The 12,220-nt window shown below is 40.8% G+C and overlaps 1 long non-coding RNA gene across 1 annotated transcript in view; it reads left to right on the forward strand.

Moving 5' to 3' along the window:
- Positions 1,165-12,220, forward strand: part of LOC110261246 — a 56,469-nt gene continuing 45,413 nt past the window's right edge. Inside the window, exon 1 of the long non-coding RNA XR_002345242.1 lies at positions 1,165-2,468. This is a non-coding gene — a long non-coding RNA (uncharacterized LOC110261246). The remainder of the gene's footprint in view (positions 2,469-12,220) is intronic.

Here is a 12,220-nt window from a genome sequence, read left to right on the forward strand (position 1 = left end):
TGTGAACTCACCAACAGGATAGGAAACAGAACGTTACCTGCTCCAGCGTTTCTCCCTGATTGCCTTCTTCCCACACATGCACACTCTCACCCCATCCTGGATGCTGTGATTATTCCCTCATTTCTTCCTCCTCAATGACTTTGGCGTCACCCAGTTTTCACTCCCCCACCCCCGTGATGATGACACTGCTTTTTGGTCGTGATGATGTTGAGAAATTCTCAGTAAGATCCTGTGCCGTTCAGTTTGCTGTGTTCGCCCTCTTTCAGAGGGTCCAGGGCTCCAAGAAGAAACTCAAACTCCTGAACTTGGCCCACACGTCCCCCTGCCCTGACCCACCTTTAATCTGGGGCATCCTCTCCCGCCTCTCTCCCCCACGTGCCACATGCACGCTCCTGCTTCTGGGCTTGGTCACTATTCCTCTTTGTCCTTGGGTCTCAGCTGGGAGCCTCAGCCTCTGCGCATCTCAGGCAGGTGGTCCTCCTCTCTGACTGCCCTCAGAACATCCTGTCACCTCTGACCAGCAGCTTCTGTCCTACTCAGAAGCCCCTAAGAGTGCTTATCACACGCCCTGTAGGCTCTGGGCGTCTCAGGGCATGAACTGAGTCAATCTCATCTACCACTGTTTGATGGAGTCGTTAACACAGCGTAACTCCAGTAAACGATGTACGAAAGAATGAAGGAGGAAGAGGGGGAGGGAGGAAGGAGGTTGGAAAGGGAGGGAGAGAGGAAGAAAGGAAAGAAGGAAAGAAAACAGTGGGAAAGGAAGGTGGGAAGGACGGGGATGGAAACCTAGATTCAGATTCAGCTCTTCCGCTTACTCATTTAGAACTCAACCCCTCCGAGCCACTTTTCCCCAAACAACCAAAGAAGTGAGATAATAGCAGTGACTGCCCAGGGTCGCAAGATGTCCACCCAAATGTGTGGCCCTCCGTCTTCCATGGAGGGGCCAGCCTTCCCAGCCAGAGGGGAGCAGGTGGGTCATGGAAAGCCTCTGACACTGGCTGGTTTCTCCCACACCCAAGGACGGCCCTCTTCCTCATCCCCAGCAGAACTCACCTCCTTGGAATTGTCTCTGTTAACTCTCTGTGCTGTTTTCCTTTTCCAGCCTGATCCAGTTTCCAACGCTCACTTCCCCAGTCCCTTCCTGCGAGCAGGTCACATGGCCAGCAGCCGCAGCCAGCTGTCCCCGCCCCAGGTGTTTGCCATTGCAGCCTATTCTAAGGGATTCGCCTGTTCCGCCGGGCCAGGGAGGGTTCTACTGTACGAGAAGGTGGACGACAAGGAGTCGTACCGTGAGAGCAGGGAAATCCGGGTGAGGAGGGGAGGCAGGGGCAAAGTTGGGGCCCGACTGGCATTTGTTCGGGGGCAGCAGGGCACCGACAGGGCGGGCGTTGGATGGGGAGAGGCTGGGGTGCTGAGCAGAAAGGGACTTGAGACATTTGCCTGCGGGGAGTTTTAGGATGGGCTGGGCAGAATCGAGGTTAGAATCAGGGAGATCTGGCTCTGAATCCTGGGAGAGGACTTTGGCAAATTCGGTTTTCTCTTTGAAGATCCGTGTTCCCATAAACGTGTGTGATTATGATGTCTCTGACACCTCATGTCGAGAACACTGCCTGGTGCGAGCATCCAGGAACGTTCGTGGAAGAAATGACACAGACGGTGGAGGGAGAGCTTATCTGTTTGGGGAAGAACCGGGAAGGCCTCAGGTGTTTGAGGCTAATCTTTGAGGAGGGGTCGTAGAGGGTGGGTGACATTTGACAGGAGGAAAGAGTCAGGAATTCCAAGGGGAAGGGACAAATTAGGCAAAGTCACCAGTGATGGAGAGCAGGTGCTGTGTTTGGGGGAGGTCCGTTGCCCAGTGGAGGGGCCTGAAGTCACTTAAAGGGAGAGAGAGGAGCTGCGAATGGTGAAAGGCGGCAAACGCCAGCCTGGAGAGCGTGTGTGTAATTCGGCAGGCGTCCTGTGTCCGTGGAGAAGCATTACGCTTCAGAAAAGTAACCTGCCTGTGTTGCCTGGTGCGGGTGATTTGGCGGCATTGGATGCGAAGTGGTTAATTACCCATGGAATGAGTTAGACCTGACTCACTTTTACTGGCTGAGTGACTTCACATGGGTTGCAGAATCTAGAACACTCGTAAGATAATGGCGCATCCCTGCTGGTTATCAAAAGAATGGAACAACAGCCATGTAATCACTCTGTGTACTGCCTGTGCTCGATAAATGCATTAGTAGCTATCCTTGCCACGATCAGGAGTTAGTTCTGAGGCTTTCAGGTGAGGGCTCGGCAGTGAGGAGCACAGAGAGCCTTTGCAAAGCTTAAGTCCATAGGACGTTCCCTGAGCAGATGCAGGAGCCCAGAGATGAGCAGCTCTCAGAGAGGATGCGCAGGCTGTGTGCTGCATGCCGGGAAAAGACGCCAGGATGAGGGGTGGGTGAGAGCAAGGCAGGCGGTGTCGGGGAAGGAGCACGGTGAGTTTACTTGCCTGTAATTCATTCTTTTGTGTGTTTATTCACTTAACAGATGTTTATTGAGTGTTTCCTCTGTCTCGGGCTCTGTGCTCAGGGCTGGGATACAGTAGGGAAGCAACCACAGTAAGACTTGTCCTTAGAGCTCAATCAATAAGCAAACAAATATGAACAGCTTGTCCGATGAGACCAATGGTGTGAAGAAAATCAAGCCAGGAAGGCACAGGGAGCAAGAGGGCGTCTGTTCTAGAGCCAGTGTCCAGGGGAGACCTCGCTGAGGAGTGCTGACTTTTGACCAGAGCCCAGGATAAATTGAAGCAGTTGGAAATGTGGTTTAGACCTTGTGCGTGAGATAGTGTATTCATGAGAACACACGCGCGCGCGCACACACACACACACACACACCACACACTGCTGCTGAAACTTGACCTCTGTCCACCGCTGCCAAATAGAAACGCAGAGACAGAGTTTTGGGTGAAGGAGAAAAAAATAGCTTTTATTGCTTCCCCAGGCAGTAGAGGCCACAGCAAGCTCAAGACTGTGCCCTCCATTGGGGAAGAATTGCAGGGAGTTTTATGGTCTAAAAGGAGAAAACAGGGTTTCAGATAAGAATCAGCATTGGGGCCCAAACACATTCTTCTTCTTGAGGGGAATCTTAGTCATCGAACCTGGCATCAGGAGATTTCAGCCTGATCCTGGTGGTGGTCCTCTGGGTTATTGTCTAGAATAACAGTGCTTTGGGAAGGGGCATATTGATCATAGATTAGAAAAACTAGGAAGCTTCCCGAAAAGCGTCATGTGCTAACAATCTTTAACCCACAGGCGGTGTGTGCTCTAGGGTGCCTGATTTTAGCTTACAGGTGACTGTGTTTAGGGTGCAATTAAACGAGAAAGAAGCGTAAGGAAGGGCCCCAAGATGTTCAATTTTAAAGTATTCATTGCTAAAGGAAGCACACGGAACATACCTTTTAGGTGTATAAGATGCCTACCTCATTGTGTGTATCCTCTGAGAGGGAACCAGGATGCTGCCCCAAGCCTGCACTATTTTCGCTGTTCCTCACTTGTCTTTGCAACTCCTCCCTTCCCTGATCGGTAACGGTTTGAACCTGCCCCCTGGAACTCAGGGAAGGTCATAGAGGCTGAATGAGGCTTGTTTCCTAAAAACAAGACATGGAGCGGGGGAGGGGGGCCCCACACAGAAAGGCTTTTGTGCCCAGGAGCCCCACAGGGCCCTGCTTGGTTACAATGGCGCTTGGCTTGTATCTGGCACATACATGATGCTTTGTTTTTTACTCCTTTAAATATTAATTATTGTCATTACCTTACTACTGTTGTTTTCACTATACCCTCATATTATATGAAATCGTAAAATCATTGACAAGGGGTTTGGAGAGCATAGGACGGAGGACAAAATTTAGCATTTCCTAATTTTATTTATTTATTTAAGTATAGATGGTTTACAGTGTTGCGTCAACTTCTGCTGTACGGCATCGTGACCCAGTCATGCTTATATTTTGTATACACATACACATTCTTTTTCTCATACTATCTTCCATCGTGTTCTACCACAAGCGATTCCTCGTGCCGTACAGTAAGACCTCATTGCTTATCCATCCTAAGTGTAATAGTTTGCATCTACCAACCGCAAATTCCCCATGCTTCTGCTTCTTCCCTCTTCCCCCTTGGCAACCACAAGTCTTTTCTCTATGTCTCTGAGTCTGTTTCTGTTTTGTGGCTAGGTTGATTTCTGCCACATTCTAGATTCCACATATAAGTGATATAGGGCATTTGTCTTTCTGATTTACTTCCTTTAGTATGAGAATCTCTAGTTGTATCCGTGTTGCTGCAAATGGCATTATTTTGTTCTTTTTTATGGCCAAGTACTATTCCATTATATATATGTACCACATCTTCTTAATCCATTCATCTCTTTTATTTATTTATTTGCTTGATTTTTAGGGCCACACCTGAGGCATAGGGAAGTTCCCAGGCTAGGGGTCGAATCAGAGCTGTAGCTGCTGGCCTACACCATAGCCATTCAAGCAGTGTCTGTGGCCTACACCACAGCTCACAGCAATGCCAGATCCTTAACCCACTGAGCAAGGCGAGGGATTGAACCCATATCCTCATGGATACTAGTCGGATTTTTTTCCACTGAGCCACAGCGGGAACTCCAATCCATTCATCTGTTGATGGACATTTAGGTTGTTTTCATGTCTTGGCTATTGTAAAAAGTGCTGCAATGAACTTAGGGGTGTATCTTTTTGAATGAAAGTTTTGTCTGGATATTGCTCAGGAGTGGGATTGCTGGATCATATGACAGTTCTATATTTAGTCTTCTGAGGAACTTCCATACTGTTTTTCTTAGTGGTTGTACCAATTTACATTCCCACCAACAGTGAAGGAGATTTCCCTTTCTTCCATACCCTCTCCAGAATTTGTCATTTGTATACTTGTTAATGATGGCCAATCTGACCAGTTTGAGGTGGTCTTTTATTTTAGTTTTGATTTGCTTTTCTCTAATAATTAGTGATGTTGAACATCATGTGCCTACAGACCAGCCATATGTATTCTTTGGAGAAACGTCTATTTAAATCTTCTGCCCATTTTTCATTGGTTGTTTATTTTTTTGTTGTTGTTGAGTTGTAAGAGCTCTTTGTATATTTTGAAGATTAGGCACTTCTGTTGCATTGTTCACAAATATTTTTCTCCCATTCTGTGTGTTGTCTTTTCATTTTTAAAATGGTTTCCTTTGCTGTGCAAGAGCTTTTGAATTTTAGTTAGGTCCAACTGGTTTATTTTGTTTTTATTGTCATTATTCTAGGAGGTGGATCAAATTCTGTGATTTATGTCAAAAAGCATTCTGCCTATGTTTTCCTTTAGAATTTCTATAGTATCTGGCCTTACATTTAAGTCTTTTAATTCCTTCTGAGTTTATTTTTGTGTATGGTGTTAGAGAATGTTCTAATTTCATTCTTTTATATGTAGCTGTCCAGTTCTTCCAGCACCACTTATTGAAGAGACTTTCTTCCACTGCATGTTCTTGCCTCCTTTGTCATAGATGAATTGACCATAGGTGCTTGGGTTTATTTCTGGGCTTTCGATACTCTTCCATTGATCTATATTTCTGGGGGTTTTGCCAGAACCATACTGTTTTTTGTGTTTTTTCCTTTTTAGGACTGCACTTGTGGCATGTGGAAGTTCCTAGGCTAGGGGTCAAATTGGAGCTGAAGCTGCTGGCCTATGCCACAGCCATAGCAACACAGGATCCAAGCCATATCTGCAAACTACAGCACAGCTCACAGCAGTGCTGGATACTTAACCCACTGAGCAAGGCAGGGATTGAACCTTCATCCTCATGGATATTAGTCAGGTTAGTTACCACTGAGCCACAGTGGGAACTCCAGTACCATATTGTTTTGATGACTGTAGCTTTGTAGTAGAGTCTGAAGTCAGGGAACCTGATTCCTCCATTTCCATTTTTCTTTTCCAATATTGCTTTTGCTCTTTGGGGTCTTTTGTGTTTCCATACAATTTTTAAAATATTTTGTCCTAGTTCTGTGAAGAATGTCCTTAGTAATCTGTTAGAGATTGCATTGAATCTGTAGATTTCCTTGGGTAGCATAGTCATTTTATTTTTTATTTTTTTGTCTTTTTGCTATTTCTTTGGGCTGCTTCTGTGGCATATGGAGGTTCCCAGTCTAGGGGGTCTAATCAGAGGTGTAGCCGCTGGCCTACGCCAGAGCCATAGCAACACGGGATCCGAGCCACGTCTGCAACCCACACCACAGCTCACGGCAATGCTGGATCGTCAACCCACTGAGCAAGGGCAGGGACCGAACCCGCAACCTCATGGTTCCTAGTCAGACTCACTAACCACTGCGCCATGACGGGAACTCCAGCAGTCATTTTAACAGTAATGATTCTTCCAATCTAAGAGCCTGGTATAACTTTCCATCTGTTTGTATTTGTGTTTTGCTTTCTTTACCAGCATCTTACACTTTTCAGAGTATAGGTATTTGCCTCTTTAGGAATGTTTATTCCAAGGTATTTTATTCTTTTTGATGCAGTGGTAAATGGGATGGTTTCCCTAATTTCTCGTTCTGATCTTTCATTGTTAGTATATAGATATGCACTTGATCTCTGTGTGTTAATTCTGTATCCTGTGACTTTACCAAATTCATTGATGAACTCTTTTTTGGTAGTGTCTTTAGGATTTTCTATGTACAGAATCATGTCATCTGCCAACATTGGTAGTTTTACCTCTTCTCTTCCATTTGGACTCTTTTTATTTCTTCTCTGATGGCCCTGGTTGGGGCTTCCAAAATTATGTTGAATAATAGTGGTGAAAGTGGACATCCTTGTCTTTTTCTGATCTTAGCAGAAATGTTTTCAGTTTTTTCACCATTGAGAATGATGTTAGCTGTGGTTTTGTCATATATGGCTTTTATTATGTTGAGGTAGATTCCCTCTATACCCACTTTCTGGAGAGTTTTTATCATAAGTGGGTGTTGAACTTTGTCAAAAGCTTTTTCTGCATCCATTGAGATAATCTTATGGTTTTTATTCTTCAGTTTGGTTTATTCTTCAGTTTGTTGATGTATATTATACCAATTGATTTGCAGATATTGAAGGTAAATCCCACTTGATCATGGTGTGTGACCCTTTAAATATATAGTTAGATTCTGTTTGCTAACATTTTGTTGAGGATTTTTGCCTCTATGTTCATCTGTGACATTGACCTATAACTTTTTTTATGTGGTAACTTTGGTTTTGGTGTCAGGGTGATGGTGACCTCATAGAATAAGTTGGGAGTTTCCCTTCCTCTGTGATTTTTGGGAAGACTTTCAGAAGAATAGGTGCTAACTCTTCTCTGAATGTTTGATAGCATTCGCCTGTGAAGCCAGGAGATCCTGGACTTTTGCTTTTTGGAAGATTTTAAATCATATTTTCAATTTCAGTACTTGTGATGATTGGTCTATTCATATTTCTTATTTCTTCTTGGTAGGTTGTACCTTTGTAAGAATCTGTCCATTTCTTCTAGGCTGTCCATTTTATTGGCACATAGTTGCTTATAGTAGTCTCTTATGATCCTTTGTATTTCTGTGGTGTTAGTTGTAACTTCTTTTTTGTTTCTCATATTATTGATTTGAAACATCTCCCTTTTTTTCTTGATGAGTCTGACAAAAGGTTTATCAATTTTGTTGATCTTTTCAAAGAACCAACTTTTGGTTTCATTTATCTTCTCTGTTGTTTTCTTTATTTCATTTATTTCTGCTCTGATCTTTATGATTTCTTTCCTTCTACTAATTTTGAGTTTTGTCTGTCTTGTCTTTTCTAAATGTTTTAGGTGTAAGGTTAGGTTGTTTATTTGAGCTTTTTCTTGTTCCTGAGATAAGATTGTATTGCTATAAACTTCCGTCTCAGAACTGCTTCCCTCTCAGAAACTCCCTTAGCTTTTGGATTGTTGTATCTTCATCGTCGTTTTTTTTCTATGTATTTTTTCTATTTCCTCTGATTTCTTTGATGATGCATTGGTTCTTTATTAGTATATTGTTTAGCTTCCAGGAGTTTGTGGGGTTTTTTCCTGTTTTGTCCCTTGCAGTTTATTTTTCTTTTTTTAAAAAAAAATTATTACAGTTGATTTGCAATGTTCTGTCAATTTCTGCTGTACAGCAAAGTAACCCAATAATGTATATGTGTATATCACACACACATCCTTTTTCTCACATTATCCTCCATCATGTTCCATCACAGGTGATTAGATATATAGTTCCCTGTGCTGTACACCAGGATCCCATTGCCCATCTTCTCCAAATGTAGCAGTTTTCATCTACTAACCCCAGACTCCCAATCCATTCCACTCCCTCACTCTCCACTAAGGAAAACACAAGTTTATCCTCCATGTCTGTGATATTTTCTGTTTTGTAGATAGACCATTTGTGCCATGTTTTAGACTCCACATATAAGTGATATCATATGGTGTCTGTCTTTCTCTTTATGGCTTACTTTACTCAGTATGAGAGTCTCTAGTTCCATCCATGTTGCTGCAAATGGAATTGTTTTGTCCTTTTTTATGGCTAGGTAGTATTCCATTGTGTATATATGTACCACACCTTCCTAATCCATTCATCTGTTGATGGGCATTTAGGTTGTTTCAATGTCTTGGCTATTATGAATAGCACTGCTATGAACATGTGGGTGCATGTATCTATTTCAATGAAAGGTTTGTCTGCATATATGCTTAGGAGTGGGATTGCTGGGTCATATGGTAGTTCTATATTTAATTTTCTGAGGTACTTCCTTACTGTTTTCCATAGTGGTTGCACCAATTTACATTCCCCATCAACAGTGAAGGAGGGTTCCCTTTTCTCCACAACCTCTCCAGCATTTGTTGTTTGTTGTCTTGTTAATGATGGCCACTCTAACTGGTGTGAGGCTGTACCTCATTGTTATTTTTGATTTTCATTTCTCTAATAATTAGCAATGTTGAGCATTTTTTTATGCACCTACTAGCTATGTCTGTTTCATGTGCTATGTCTTCTTTGGAGAAATGTCTATTTAGGTCTTCTGATCATTTTTCAATTGGGTTGTTTGTTTTTTTTGATGGTGAGTTGTATGAGTTGTTTGTATATTTTGGAGATTAAACCTTTGCCCGCTGAGTTATTTGCAAAAATTGCCTCCTACTCTGTGGGTTGTCTTTTCATTTTCTTAATGGTTTCCTTTGCTGCTCAGAAGCTTTTGAGTTTAATTAGGTCCCATTGCTTTATTTGTGTCTTTATTAGCTTCATTCTAGGAGGTGGATCAAACAAGATGTTGCTGTGATTTATGTCACAGAGCATTTTGCCTATGTTTTCCTCCAGGATTTTTATAGTATCTGGCCTTACATTTAGGTTTTTAAATAATTTTGAATTTATTTTTGTGTATGGTGTTAGGAAATGTTCTAATTTCATTGTCTTATCTGCACTTGTCCAGTTTTCCCAGAACCATTTGTTGAAGAGACTATCTTTTCTCCACTTTTTGTACCTGACTCCTTTGTAATAGATTAATTGACCATAGGTGTCTGGGTTTATTTCTGAGCTTTCTATCCTGTTCCATTGATCTATATTTCTGTTTTTGTGTCACTACCATGCTGTTTTGAGACTGTAGCTTTGTAGTAGTCTAAAGTCAGGGAGACAGATTGCTCCAGTTTTGTTTTTTTCTTTTCAATATTGCTTTGGCTATTAGAGGTCTTTTGTGTTTCCATACAAATTTTAAAATATTTTGTTCTAGTTCTGTGAAGAACATCCTTGATAATTTGGTAGAGATTGCATTGAATTTGTAGACTGCCTTAGGTAGTGTTGTCATTTTGACTATGTTGATTCTTCCAATCCAACAGCATGGTATATTTTCCCATCTATTTGTGTCTTCTTTGATTTCTTTCATCAGTGTCTTATAGTTTTTAGAGTACAAGTCTTTTGTCTCTTTAGATAGGTTTATTGTAGGTATTTTATTCTTTTTTATGCAATGGTAAATGGGATGGTTTCCCTAATTTCTCTTTCTGCTCTTTCATTGTTAGTATAATAAATGCAGTTAATTTATGTGTATTAATTTTTTATTCTGTGATGCTACCAAATTCATTGATGAGCTCTAATAGTTTTCTGGTAGTGTCTTTAGGATTTTCTAGATGTAGAATCATGTCATCTGCAAACAGTGATAGTTTTACTTTTTTTCCAATTTGGATTCCTTTTATTTCTTTTCCTTCTTTGATTGACATGGCTATGATTTCCAAAACTATGTCAAATAACATTGGTAGAAGATGATATCCTTGTCTTATTCCTGGTCTTACTGAAAATGCTTTGTTTTTCACCATTGAGAATGATGTTAGCTGTGGGTTTATCATAAATGTCTTTTATTATATTGAGATGGGTTCCCCTTTATGCCCACTCTCTGGAGAGTTGTTATCAGGAATGGTTTTCTGCATCTATTGAGAGGATCATATGGTTTCTATTGAGAGGATCATATCGTTTTTATTTTTCGGTTTGTTGATGTGGCATATCACATTGATAGATTTGCAGATATTGAAGAATCCTTGCATCCCTGGGATAAATCCTACTTGATCATGGTGTACAATCTTTTCAATGTATATTTGCATGCAGTTTGCTAATATTTTGTTGAGGATTTTTGCATCTATGTTCATCAGGGCCTGTAATTTTCTTTTTTTTGTGGTATCTTTGTCTGGTTTTGGTATCAGTGTAATGATGGCTTCATAGAATGAGCTTGAGAGTGTTCCTTCCTCCGCTATTTTTTGAAAGAGTTTCAGAAGAATAGGTATTAACTCTTCTCTGAATGTTTGGTAGAACTCAGCTGTGAAACCATAAGGTCCTGGACTTTTGTTTGTTGGAAATTTTGAAGTCACATTTTCAATTTTGGTATAGTTGTGATTGGTCTATTCATATTTTATGTTTCTTCCTCTTTTAGCCTTGGAGGTTGTGCCTTTGTAAAATTCTGTGAAAATTTCTTCTAGATTGTCTATTTTATTTGCATATAGTTGCTCATAGTAGTCTCATGATCCTTTGTATTTCTGCAGTGTCAGTTGTAACTTTCCTTTTTTCATTTCTAATTTTATTGATATGAACCCCCTCCCTTTTTTTCTTGATGAGTCTGGCTAATGGTTTTTCAATTTTGTTGATCTTTTCAAATAACAAACTTTTGGTTTCATCGATCTTCTTGATTATTTTCTTTGTTTCTCTAATGTTTATGATTTCTTTCCTTCTACTAATTTTGGGCTTTGTCTGTTCTTCCTTTGCTATATACTTAAGTTGTAAAGTTTGAGTTTTTGCGCTTTTTCTTGCTCCTGAGGTAAGATTGTACTGCTATAAACTTCCCTCTCAGAACTGCTTTTGCAGTGCCCCATAGGTCTTGGATTGTTGTATCTTCATTGTTATTTGTCTGTATGTACCTTTTAATTTCCTCTTTGATTTATTTAATGATCCATTGGTTGTTTAGTAGCATATTATTTAGCTTCTAAGAGTTTGTGGGTTTTTTGCTTTTTTTTTTCTTGTAGTTGATTTTTAGTCTCATAGCACTGTGGTCAGAGAAAACACTTGAAATAATTTCATTTTTTTTTCTAATTTACCAAGGCTTGATCCATGGCCCAATATGTGATCTATCCTGGAGAATGTCCTGTGTGCATTTGAGAAGAAAGTATATTCTGCTGCTTTAGGGTGAAAAGTCCTATAAATATCAGTTAAGTCTATTTGATCTAGTGTATCATTTAAGACCTGTGTTTCCTTTTGATTTTCTGTCTGGATGATTTGTCCCTTTCTGTAAGTGGGGTGTTAAAGTCCCCCACTATTATGGTGTTACTGTTATTTTCCCCTTTTATGGATGTTAGTAGTTGCCTTATATATTGTGCTGCTCCTATGTTGGGTGCATATATATTTACAATTGTTATTTCTTCTTCTTGTATTGGTCCTTTCATCATTATGCAATGTCCTTCTTTGCTCTTGTGACCTTTATTTTAAAATCTATTCTGTCTGATATGAGTATTGCTATTTCTGTTTTCTTTTCTTCCATTGTCATGTAATATTTCCTTCCATCCCTTCACTTTAAGTCTGTATGTGTCCTTAGATCTCAAGTGGGTCTTCTGTGGACAGTATATATATATGGGTCCTGTTTTTAAAACCATTCAACCAGTCTTTGTCTTTTAGTTGGAGTATTTAATCTGTTTACATTCAATGTAATTGTGAATAAGTATGTACTTATTGTCATTT

This window comes from Sus scrofa, chromosome 6 (assembly GCF_000003025.6).
Source record: "Sus scrofa isolate TJ Tabasco breed Duroc chromosome 6, Sscrofa11.1, whole genome shotgun sequence".
Taxonomy (NCBI): Eukaryota; Metazoa; Chordata; class Mammalia; order Artiodactyla; family Suidae; genus Sus; species Sus scrofa.